Source organism: Theropithecus gelada, chromosome 2, assembly GCF_003255815.1.
Source record: "Theropithecus gelada isolate Dixy chromosome 2, Tgel_1.0, whole genome shotgun sequence".
NCBI classification, from domain to species: domain Eukaryota; kingdom Metazoa; phylum Chordata; class Mammalia; order Primates; family Cercopithecidae; genus Theropithecus; species Theropithecus gelada.
The window spans coordinates 148,801,898-148,815,280 of NC_037669.1; the positions used below are offsets into that span (position 1 = coordinate 148,801,898).

The following is a 13,383-nucleotide window of genomic DNA, read 5'->3' on the forward strand; positions in this document are numbered from 1 at the left end:
AAGATGAATTTCCACCAAGCCTCCATCTCTCCCAGGTGGTGCCCCATGCAGCTTGGAGCAGGCATTAGTGAGCAAAGCAATGGGAGTAGGTCTTCTGAGGTCTCCAGATGGGATAGGGTTAACCAGCTTATGCAGGAAATGAGCCACAAAAAATGTTTTAACAACTGTGTCAAGCAATCACAAGGAAAAGTCATCTTGGATAATGAATAACTACAAGCAGCATTGCTGTGACGAAGCAGACAGCTATAGTAGACCCATATGAATTGCAGATCCCATTAAGTCCTCATAGTTTCCAATGCTGAGAAAAGGTTATGTGATAATGATGAATTCAGAATATCTGAGAAATAGCTTAGAACTGTGGCCTGCCCCATAAGCTTGTTTTCTCCCATTATTAAGTCCAAGCATCATCATTCTTCACTTTGCTCCAAAATAAATTTACAATAAAAATTACCTGCTCTTCCATTTTTAACCAGCCAGTTAGGTTTTGCTATTTGGCATACCATAATATTTTTTAGATGGGAACTACTGTTTTGATGAAGTGCAGTGAATTCAGGCTTTGAAGCTGGCTCAGCCACCTGGAACTGTGTGATGAATCCTGTTCAAACCTCAGTGGCCTAGGCTGTAAAATGGGGATATTAATACTTACCTTAAATGATCAGTGTTGAAAACCAAACTGGAATCTATATTTAAAATATGCCTGGCACAGGAACTGCTACCTAGGAGACACTCAAAAAGGGAGTTTCTTTTACTTTCTTTAACCACCAGAGATGACAAGACGGCCTTTAGTGCTTTCATAGAGATAGGACTGAACCTCACACCTGGTGTCAGGAAAAACGTTCTATCAGAGACTGAGGGTTTTATTCCAAAGAAGGTTTGACTGTCAAATCACTGCTGAGGACAGTCTAAGGTAACAGCTACGGGCTCATGACGTCCCTGTAGAAGACAGAGGCCCATGGCTCCTGCTCTCCTCCCTCCATTTAAGGACAATCATTGGTATTTTACTTTTAGTTCCAGCAGTGACTCACTTTTGGCATTAATACATGAAACAAAACGTGTAACTCAAGCCCGGCATGGTAGCTGACACCTATAATCCCAGCATTTCAGGAGGCTAAAGCGGGAGGATCGCTCGAGGCCAGGAGTTTGAGATCAGCCTAGGCAACATAACAAGACCCCATCTCTACAAAAAAAAATTTTTTTTTAATTAGGCAGGGGAGGTGGTGCTCACCTGTAGTCCCAGCTACTCAGGAGGCTGAGGTGGGAAGACCACTTGAGCCCAGGAGTGGGAGGCTGCAGTGAACTATGATCACACTGCTGCACTCCAGCCTGGGCAAGAGTGAGAGACCCTGTCTCTAAATAATAAAATAAAAAATAAAAAATGTTGTGACTCAAAATACCAGTTACTGTGAGTAAAATATATTGTCCCCCCGATTCCCGACTGGTTCACACATATAAATTGTCACAATCTACTTAGACATTTATTGAGTGTGAGACAGTAGCAAGATCTTGTGGATAATCAGACTGTCCTGTGTATTGAGGTGGTGCAGACAACAGGAACGTGCCAGCCTCTGAGAGAACTGAGTAATAAAAGGAGACAGTCCAGAATGTGTGTCACCTCTCCCTGTGTTTAGGAGCCTTCTGTGTACATTTAGATTTTTAGGATATCCATGGTGTCACAGATACCACAAATATCTGAGAGTTTTAACCAAATTAACATGTCCCCAGAGGCAAACAAATGGACTACATTATTTTCCCTGTATTCTGCCTGAATTTATTTATTAATTGCTTGCTTGTGTTGGCATTGGGTAGACAAAACCTTAGAAAACTATTAACGCAAGCAAACCTTGTTCAAAAAATTAGTCTGTCTGTGCCAGGCACAAATCCCTCTAATTCTGCCCTCAGGTTTTGTGGACAGAGTTCAAAAGAAGTCAGTAAAATTGACTCAAATAAATTATATGTGCAAATGAGCAAGAAGCAGTTACACTTTAAAATGCCTTGTACTAAGTATCCATCCATAGGGTCGTTAAGGAATTTAAGAATTTTCAGCATTATTTCTGATATATTGGAGAGGTTCAAATGCTGCTTTGTCAGCCAAGTCCTTCCCAGCCTCTGTGGAGTAGAGCAGGATCCCAGCCCCGCCTCCCAGCCTCCTGCTGACTCAGCCTGGAAGACTGCTCCAGAAGCACCTTCGAGGACTGGGGGTTCCATGTGAGGGAAGGAGGAGACCCCAGGGCAAGTGGATGCCCTGTCTGTCATTCACAGGCTTCCCCTCCTCTTAGAGGAGCCTGGTCACTCGCACCACTTTTCCTACAGTGGCTGAAACATTTCACTGCACTTTCTTGAAGCTGTTTTAAATTCCACAAGTCAAAGTGAAAGCATGTGTGTTAACAAGTATTCAAAATGCACTCCTCTCAGGAAGGATTGTGAGCTATCCTTCCTTAACAGATTTCTTCCAATTGCCTTCTTCCTGGCATGAAGCTCATTCTGGCTGCCCAAGGAGCTGGAAGTTTCCACTGGAGAGTCAAAAACATCACTTTAGATTAGGGTGGCTTGGGGAGAACTTGGAGCCAAATGAAAGCCCCAAGTGCCAGTGATGCTGGAGAAAGGGGCAGAGCTAGAGCAAGAGAAAGACACAGAAAGTTAGGGAGTGGGCAAGAGGCTGAACACCCGCTGAGCACACTGCCTGGGATTGACCCTTTGCTTAGGGAAGCAGAAGGAGATTTTCTTCCACTGTCCTTAGAACTCACATTCTTACTCTTTGATTTTTGAGCTTTGTCATAGGTGAGTCAGTAGGGATAACCCGGAATAGGTGCTCTACCGGCACCTACTTCCTCAGCTGTTAAAAAATATTCTGTGATTCTACAGAGACACATAGCATAGGTAGACACAGAACCATAGGATAATGTAAGCTTCTGTGACACACAGATTCCCAAAATTCAACAGTTTAATCACAGTAGCCATTGCTTTATGGTTGATGTCACAGGCCAGGGTTGGTATTAACATGGAACTGGGTGGGGTCGGGGGGATGCCTCTTCTCCAGATGGTGATTCAGATATAACAAGGCTGCTTCCATTTTATGACTTCAGAACTCCCTAAGGCAAGGATTCTAGAAGTGTGGTCCATGGAGTAGCAGTCTTGGCATCACCTGGCAGTTTGTCAGAAATGCAGCTTCTCAGACCTACCATGAACTTCCTGAGTCAGACACTCTCAGAATAGAGCCCTGCAATCTGGGGCAAGGGCAGGCATTGAACAAGCCCTTCAGGTGATTCTGATACAGCTAACATTTGGGAACCACTTCATAATTTATATGCGGCTAGTGAAAGGAGAAAGAAAGCCGAGGATAAGAAGCTGCTGCTTAAAAGCCTTGGACCAGAAGTGACTCACATCATTTTTGCTCTCATTTTACTGGTGAGAACCAGTCACGTGACTGTACCTAGCTGCAAGAGCTGCTAGAAAATATAGTTTATGCAGTTATAACAGCACATCATGGACCATATAAAAATAGATTTTGGTGGATAGATAGCCATATTTGCCAAAATAGCCCTCTGCAGTAGGAATATTGTCATTATTTATAATGTCACATGGGAAAAAGCAATTCCAGGTCCAAATTGGAAACCTATGCTAGGTTTCCTCAACCCCAGCAACTATGGACATTTGGGGCAGATAATTCTTTGTTGTGGAGACTGTCTTGTATATTGCAGAATGTTTAATAGCATCTCTGGCTTCTACCAACTGGATAATAGTAGCACCTTCGCCTCCCCACTCTTCCCTCCCACTTTGTGGACAATGAGAACTATCTCCAGACAGTGCCATATGTTCCCTAGGGGTCAAAATCACTCCAGTTAAAAAAACCACTGGCCTCAACAGAAAATTGATAAATTGATCTTTGGAACACAAGCTGCCCATAAGTTGGGTACTCCCAGAATGTTGACTTTCTTCTGATCTATGTTAGCCTTTCTCTTGAAACTCTCTGCTAGTAATGAGGATTATTCTGATTATTCCACAGTTTACTATCACATCCACCTTACCCACATAAAAACAAACTTCCAAAGCCAGAGGCATCTGTGCTTGTTGACTTCAGAGTTGTGAGAGAGCTAATCCTATTTACAATTCCCCTTTCTGGCTACCCAGGGCTTCTAAAAACAAACTTCTCTTTATGTAAAAATACACAGAAGTTATATCACATTTCTTCTTAGTAGCCTTAAGTTTAAATGATTCAAGTTTAGGAAGAGAGACGAGGGAAAGCTCTACTTGTCTAACACAGGCTTAGTTTCCGGAAAAACTCAATTTATTTTTGAATGCAGAAGATTTTCCCACTGAAAACAATCTGTTGGCTTCACTTCCATGTGATAAAATGATGTCGAACTGAAAATGGAACCACATAGCAAGATTGCATTATCCTGGAACATTTTGAAATCAGATTGACATTTTTGCTGAAAGTAGGTACCTTTGCAAGGTCACAAGATTCCAGTGAGGGTAAAAATGAAATGTAATTCAATTCTAGACCCAAACCAGGGTTTGATTAATAATAAGACTGTATTAAATCTTTTCAATCAACTTCTTCAGAGTATTTGAAGTGAAAGGGAAAAAAAGGAATTGCAATGGATCGTGTCCCAAATGGAAAGACAGGCAGCAAAATAATGCATCTAAAGGACTTTTCTTTTAAAAGATTGATCCATTTATCAGGGATAGTTCTGCATCCCTGTCCATCTACTGCTCATTTTCTTTTGGGTTCCAATTGTGCTTTTAAACAAAAAAAAATGACCTCCTCTTATCCATTCACTTATGCATTCATCCAATGCTTGCAGAGCACCTACGCTATGAGAGGCGCCATCTAGCTCTGGAAATGCCACAGCAGAGGCAGCAAACCAGAGGTCAGCTCTCACCAAGCGTACTTTCCAGGATAGAGAGACAGATCTTAAAGACTAGAATATAAACAAGATCATGTCCAATGGTGATCAGTGCAATGAAAAACAAACAGCCAGGTGCAGTGGCTCACGCCTGTAATCCCAGCACTTTGGGAGGCCGAGGCGGGCGGATCACAAGGTCAGGAGATCAAAACCATCTTGGCCAACATGGTGAAACCCTGTCTCTACAAAAATACAAAAAAATAATAATAATAATAACCAGGCGTGGTAGTGTGTACCTGTAGTCCCAGCTACTCGGGAGGCTGAGGCAAGGGAATCACTTGAACCCAGGAGGCGGAGGTTGTAGTGAGCCAAGATCATGCCACTGCACTCCAGCCTGGGCAACAGAGCGAGACTCTGTATTAAAAAAAAAAAAAAAAAAACCTGGGTGAAGGTGAGAGCATTTAGATCTAATGGTCAGGGCAGCCCTTCTGAGGACTGAGATGATGGGCACAGCCAAGGGATGACTCAGGGGAGCACTGCAGGTGGGAGAAGCTGTAAGTACAAAGGCCTCAAGGCAAGAAGAAATCTGGTTCAAAATAAACTTCATCTTCGTACATTTTTCAATTCCTACATTTTTCATTCTTCCAGCTATCCTCATATCTTTCCACTCTCTTCAGTAAAAGATCCTAACCTTTCCCCTGAACTCCGCACTCATATCTACTCACTCAGCCTCTCTGCTTGGAAGACTAATAGGCAGCTCGGATGTAATATGGTGGGAACGCAACCCTTGATCGCCCTTATACACCCAAACATGCTCTTCCGCTAGGTTCCCCAATTCTTCCAGTGCTGTGTTCTCCCCTCATCCCCCTCATCTGACCCATCAACAAACATCAGCCTCTGACAGACCTTCAGCACCTACCGTGCTGTCGTCAGTGGTCTGATCTGCATTCACTTCTTGCCTGGACTAAAAAGGCAGCCTCCTCACTAGCCTCCTATCACCAGCCTGTTTTCCTATCAGAGTCAGAGTTTTTAAGTATAGAACAGATCCTATCACTCTCTAGCATTAAAACCTTCCTAAAGTTTTCTGTCTCAAAATAAAATTCAAAAGCCTTGCGATTCAAAAGCCCAGTATGATTTGGCTATGTCACCTCTCTGGCATTATCTCCTTCTACTGCCTCCCAGCTCCACCCTGTTTATCCTACTCCCGTCACACCAGCCTCCTTGCCACAGCTTAAGCACACCAGTCATAGGCCTGCCTCAGGATTTTGTACCTACTATTCCCGAAGCCTAGAACGCTTTTCCTCCAGATACCCAGATGGCTTCTCCCTCTATTAGGTTCTCTGCTCAAATGTCACCTAACCAGAAAGGCTTTCCTAACCATGCTAACATCTCTCCCCTCACATGTAAATACTCTCTATCCCCTTACCCTACTTTGGTTTTCTTCATACCACCTGACATAATCTAGAAGCACCTTTAAATTAAGGTCTTATTTGCCACCTGAATGAATTAATCAGTGAATGAATGTGTGAATATCACCATCCCATATCTAGAGGGCCTGAAACCACTGCAATAGTTCAATTTGAAAACATTTACTGAGTTTTGTGTTCTGGGTATTATGCAAAACCTAAGAACTATGTAAGGAAGATATAACTCCAAACTTTTAAAAAACTGGGAGTTGGAGAAAAAGACCACATTAAAGTATTGATTCATTTTAGACAATGATTTAATAATACAAGTGTCATGGGCAGTATGTTTCATTAGATTTCTAAGAAAGAGAGAACAAAGTGGACTAGAGTATTCCAGGAAAACTTCATAGGAGTGGGTTGAGGGAAGAAAGATCGTTCAAATGGGTGACGTTTGGAGAAGTACAAAGGAAAGGCAGAAACCCAGCACTAAAGCGACGAATTGATGGTGACACCATGGCACAGAGGTGGGGATAACAGTAGTTTATGGGAGGAGAGAAACCTGTCTTGCTTATGGAAGTTCTCAATGGAGAAGAGGAAGTATACAGGAAAAGTAGGGTGGGGTTCTGAGTGAAAGGTATCTCTGGGCTATGGGAAGCTATTGGGTTGTGCTTGCTGAGTTGAATCGTGACCTCATAAAGCTAGGTTTTGAGGAAGCTGTTCTGAGGAACATCAGCAGGATGGACTGGAAGAAGAAGAGAATAGAGGCTTGAGGCCAAGACCAGAGAGTGGTTCGGGGCACAGGCAGGTTGTGAGATGGGTCTTGGGCCAAGGTGGTGCAGTGGGAAATGAGAGGAGCTGGGCTCTCATGTACCTCGTCCTCTGCTGCATCAGAATCGCTAGTCGGGATGCTGGCGTGAGTGACTACATATATTTTTAAGTTCCACATGATTCTGATGTGCACTTCTAGTGAAAGAAAAAAAAAAAAAAAAAAAAAAAACAAGTCTAGTTGTAAACCTCCATTTGGAGATGAGGTAACAGAAATCTAAATGAGGTAACCTGCTTATGGTCATGCAGCCTGTGGGGCAGGCCTGACGGCAGATACCAGAACTCTTGACTCTCAAAATAAGATTTTAAAGGATCTCAATAAAGAATAAAAAGGCTGAAACTGAACTTGCAGAAACTATTCCGAAACCATTGCATTAATCTATGTATGTAACCTAACATTCCTGAAGAATCAGAAAATTCGTCCATTCATTGATTTGTTGGAAAAATCTTTATTGAATGCCTACTGTATGCTTAGTATTGCTGTAGATGTCATAGCTAAACAGAACTGGCCAATTGCAATATACAGTAATAAGGGCTCTGATAGGGCAAACATGGATTGTGTTAGGAATATAACCCAGCCTAACCCAGACCCAGATGTCAGAGGAGGCTTTCTGGAGAAAACAGTGTCTCATTTGAGCTCTGAAGACCAGTTGGAATTCGGTGAAGTTTTGGTGAGGGTTACAGGAGAAAGAACTAGAGAAAATTTAGATGAGTAAAAAAGATTTGGGCATAGAAAATTATATGCGCAAAGGTCTCTTTTGCCTCACCATTTATTTCAGTGCCTTAAATGCTGCACATCAGTTCATGACAATGGTCACGATTTGGGCCTCATGAGGTATAGCAATCTTTTTCCTCATCAAACTGTACTTTCAAAGTATCCTCTTTTGCATCTCTAATACACCTTCTTACAGTTTACCTTTTAAAAGAGTCATGTTTGTAGGACCATGAACACTGGAGCAGAGCAGCCAAACTCTGTCATCCTCGCACTGTGTCTGGGATAAAGCTTAGCATATAGTGAGTGCTCAGGAAATGCTTTTAGTTTATTGCTTTGCACCTTAAATAAAGATGCCCTAAGAAATATTTATGTTCCTGTGATTTAAGTTTAGCTATGTCTGACCTTCACCTATTCAGAACACATTTGCAAATTTGTAATTGATTAAAAGCTTCACTTTTGCCCTTTAAAGATAAACAGGAAGCTGCACATTTTCTGCAGCAGGAGTGCCTGCCAGATAGCTTTCCTTGGTTCAATAGTTTCCTATTGTTATGAATAGAACATCAACATAATTAACATAAGAATCCCTTAGAGGCCAATTTTAAATGAAACCACATTTAATTGCAGGTAATTCCTTTATTCCCCAAGGTGATGCTAAATTTCCAACTGGGCATATGAAATATGTCAAAATCTCTGCAAAGTAAAGCCATTTAAAATGAAATGGTATAGTCTATCAACCCTCAAACGTATAAAATTATTTTGATTAGTTGGCCAAAACAAAGAGAAAAAGCAAGGTAAAACCCAAAGACTCAAACTCAAAGTATCCATAAAACAATACAAAATACAAGTTTTGACAAGTTCTAGATTTCTTGAGTTTTTAAGAGAAATGGTTTGTGTTTTTTGGAAATAATGTTTGACTAAAAAGAAAATCCTAAGTCAATATTCATTTTTCATTTTTAGTATTTTGCTGGTACCCTAATAATCTATTTCAATCCTAAAATCCTCTATTGCCCAAAACCATAGCGTAAAGAAGATAGGATCAGTATGCCCAGAGTCTCCAACTAGGAGGTAATCAATACATGTACATTAAATGAACCAATGAATGCATTGGTTTTACATTTATCTAGGCTCCAAATGTGTGATAAGCAACTTCAGAGTCATAAAGAATGAGTAGGACATAGACAATAGTCCACCTCATCTGGAGTTCTACATTAGCTACATTAGTTCTACTTTGTCCACCTGGCAGCCTCACCATTCTCATGTCCATCCCCGTGCTTCCAGTGCCACAGTGCCATGCATGCCACATGCTACCAGGGCTATGGACAGATGATCCCATCTCTAAAAACACCCTGTATCTATGTTTTTTTAGGTGGTTATAACATTGAGAAGGCATCCTCTTTTCAACATCTTGGGGTTTGGCCCCAATTAACAATGTTTCTCAACCTGCCACAAGACAGTGGCTGTACTTTTCCATTTGTTTCTGAAATCTCTACATTGCATCTCCTGTAAATATAGGGTATTCTATATATAGATATAGGTTGTTTCAGAAGTCAGCATAACATATATTTGAGTATAATTTTAAACCAAGAATTGCTCATGTATAGATAATTTAGATTTAAGAGCATAGTCACCCTAGTTTAACATAATAACAATACATTATTAAACATTCTTAGTAAGATTAATGATTGCTTACCTCCTTGCCCTTAATATCCAGCATGAAAGAGTTTATAGTAGGCATGTTATTGTAACTTTTAATTTTTATTCTAGTTTCTCATCTTTGTCACAAAGATACAAAGTTTAAAAACTACAAATATTTCTATCAATGAGAACTATTAATACTTAGCCACTCATTGTCTAATACTTCTAACATTATGTACTTTGCCATGGTGCTGCTTTATGGACCTATCACTATGAGCTTGAGGAAAGGAGAAATTGGAAAGTTCACTTTTCTTTTTTCTTTTTTTTTTTTTTTGTTGCCCAGGCTGGAGTGCAATGGCACGATCTCAGCTCACTGCAACCTCCACCTCCCAGGTTTAATTGATTCTCCTGCCTCAGCCTCCATAGTAGCTGGAATTACAGGCATCCATCACCACGCCCAGATAACTTTTTGTATTTTTAGTAGAGACGGGGTTTTACTATGTTGGCCAGGCTGGTCTTGAACTCCTGACCTCAGGTAATCCACCTCCCTCAGCCTCCCAAAGTGCTGAGATTACAGGTGTGAGCCACCCCCTCCCCCAGCTGGAAAGTTCACTTTCTAGCTCTAATCTTGTACTGTGACTAAACACTGCTAGGAGCTTTACCTTGACCTATAAATTCTCTCCTCAGATACAGAAGTCTATTGTAAGACTGTTTCCTTGAGTTCTCATTCCCTAATGATCCCATTTGTATTTCCTGGTGAGAACACTATTAAAATAGTTGCCAGTATTAAGGGTTATTAATATCCCCACTCTTATCCCCAGCTGGGTGTGAATGCACTCGTACTTCTGGTGGGGCCTTTTCTTCTTGAGTACAACCATGTCAAGTGTTCAGAATTTCTGATGTGTAAGAACTTTTTTATTAATATCTACTTCAAATGGTATCTTCCTTATCTATAGGCCATTTCCATGTCTACATGGAGATTTAGAATAATTTCCTTTCTCCATTACATTTTGTTCCTTGAAGGTATTTTATAATCAGAGTGCATGTTCTTCTCTCTTTCGGAGATTTCCTTGTTTCAGGCAAAACATATTAAGTCTCTCTAGTCGAATCCTGTGGATCTTGTGTTATGCCACTTGTCTCTTGAATAGTCTCAGCATGGAGATAAGAATGAGCAGTATATTCTAAGTTGAGAACCTAGAAACAAAAACCAGTATGGTTATAGTTTTTCTCATCCTGCCCTGTATCTACTTTTTAAAATTCCTTTAATGTACGAATACAGATTTAGAAATTTAGAAACCTAAATCCTATAATAAATATTATAAAAAGTAGATCATTGAAATTGTATATGTATGATTTAAAGCTTTCAATAAAAATAACCAAATCACTACCTCTTTGGGTTATACTCGCTGTCATTATAAATCTTTATTTGTCCTATTACACAATATAACAGGGACTATAAATGTCTTGCACATCGTGTGTTGCCCAAGAGAGACCTTCCATTTTAGCTCCTTTCCTTTACTAGTTGTGCTTTTATTTACTCTTCTTCCAAGTCTAAATTTCTATTTTTATTAGTGTCATCACACTTCAACTTCAAGTTCTAGTATTTCTTTTTTTTTTTTTTTTTTTTTTTTGAGATGAAGTCTCACTCTGTCACCCAGGCTGCAGTGCAATGGCACAATCTTGGCTCACTGCAACCTCCACCTGCCAACTTCAACTAATTCCCCTGCTTCAGCCTCCCGAGTAGCTGGGACTACAGGTGTGCACCCCCATACCCAGCTAATTTTTGTATTTTTAGTAGAGATGGGGTTTCACCATGTTGGCCAGGCTGGTGTCAAACTCCTGACCCCATGATTTGCCCACCTCAGCCTCCCAAAGTGCTGGGATTATGGCGTGAGCCACCATGCCCAGCCCTTCATTTTTAATACCTCTTGCAAATATATTTAATATGGATTCATAAAAATGCAATTAGCATATTATTACAAAAGAAAAAGTAAAAGAAGAAGAAAAATCAGGTTTTAATATACTAGTTTATAGATTTTGTAAAACTATGTAATCATTCTAGAGTAATTTTAAATGCCATTTAAGTAGTTAATTTTCAGTGGTCCATAAGCTTAGTTTTCTTTGTTGCCTGACACGTTTGATTCTTAAAAAGTAATTGTTCCCAGAAAGTTTCTTTTGTATATACAGTCAATATTATTCTAAAATGTTATGGAAAGGCAAAATAACTAGAATAGCTAAAACAATTTTGAAAACAAAATTAAGGTGGGCAGAATCACTCTACCCAATGTTAAGACTTATTATATAGCTACAATAATTAAGACAGTGTGCTGTTAGAAGAAGGACAGACACATAGATCAATGGAACAAAGTAGAGAACTGAGAAATAGACCTACAAAAATATACCCAGCTGGTTTTTGATGGAGTTCCAAAAGCAATTCAATGAAGCAATTAAATATCCATAGGTGAAAAAATGAACCTCAACCTAAACCTCTCACCTTATATAGAAATTCGATCAAAGTGATCATGGACCTAAATGTACAACTGTAACACTTTCAGAAAAAAATAGGGAAAAACCTTTGCGATCTAGGGCTAAGCACAGAGTTTTTAGACATGACTCCAAAAGCATAATTTATAAAAAGCAAAATCAACAAATTAGACCTCATCAAAATTGAAAACTTTTTCTCTGCAAAGGACTCTTTTAAGATGATGAAAAGAGAAGCCACAGAGTGGGAGAAAATATTTGCAAACCATGCATCCAACAAAGGACTATTATATAGAATTGTTAAGAACTCTCAAAACTCAACAATAAACACTCAACAATCCGATTTTTAAAAATGAGTTAAAGACATGAAGGGCCATTTCACCCAAGAGGGTATATGGATAACAAACAAATACATTTCAAAATGCTCAAGACCATTTTACTGTTAGGAAAATGCAAATTAAAACCACAACAAACCATCACCACATACTTATCAGAATGACTAAAATGAAAAATAGTGACAACACCAAATCTGCCAAGGAGGCAGAGAAATTGGATGACTTATATATTGCTGGTAGGAATGTAAAATGTTACAACCACTCTGGAAAACAATTGAGTAATTTCTTAAAAACCTAAATATGGAAATACTATACTACCTAGTGATTGTACTCCTGGGCATATATCTCAGGGAAATGAAAACTTACGTTCACACAATAATCTGTATGTAAATTTTAGCATCCTTTGCTGTAATAGCCAAAAACTGAAAACAACTCAGATATCCTTCAACAGACAGGTGGTAAAATAAACTGTGGAACATCCAGACTGTGGAATATTGCTCAGTAATAAAAAGGAACAACTACCAATAATTCAGCAACCTGAATGGTTATCCAGCAAATTATGCTGGGTTAAAAAAAAGGCAGTTCCGAGAGACTATATACTGCATGGTTCCATTTATATAACTTTCTTGAAATGACAAAATCATCTTAACAGAGAATAGATTATTGGTGGTTAGGAATTAAGGAGTGAGTGTGTGGGAGGGAAGTAGGTGTGGTTATAAAAGGGCAATGTGAAGGATTCTTGTGGTGATGGAAATGTTTTTTTTTTTCTCTCTCTGTCTCTTTAGAGCCAGGGTCTTGCTCTGTCACCCAGACTGATGGCATAATCCTAGCTCATTACAGCCTTGAACTCCTGGGCTTAAGTGATCCTTTCGAGTAGCTGGGTCTAAAGACACATGCCACCATGCCTGGCTAATTTTTTAAAAAATTTTTTTTTAGAGACAGGGTCTTGCTTTGTTGCCCAGGCTGATCTCAAATGCCTGACTTCATGTGATTTTCCCACTTCAGCTTCCCAAAGTGCTGAGATTACAAGTGTGAGCCACTGCACCCAGCCAGAAATGTTCTTTATCTTGACTGGATCAATGTCAATATTCTGGTTGAGATATTGAGCTATATAGTTTTGCATGATATCATTGAGAGGA

The 13,383-nt window shown here is 39.9% G+C and overlaps 1 protein-coding gene across 2 annotated transcripts in view; it reads left to right on the forward strand.

Annotated features, from left to right (window-relative positions):
- The window catches only part of SLC9A9 (solute carrier family 9 member A9), a 591,811-nt gene that overhangs the window by 383,001 nt on the left and 195,427 nt on the right, over window positions 1–13,383 (forward strand). The window lies entirely within an intron of this gene.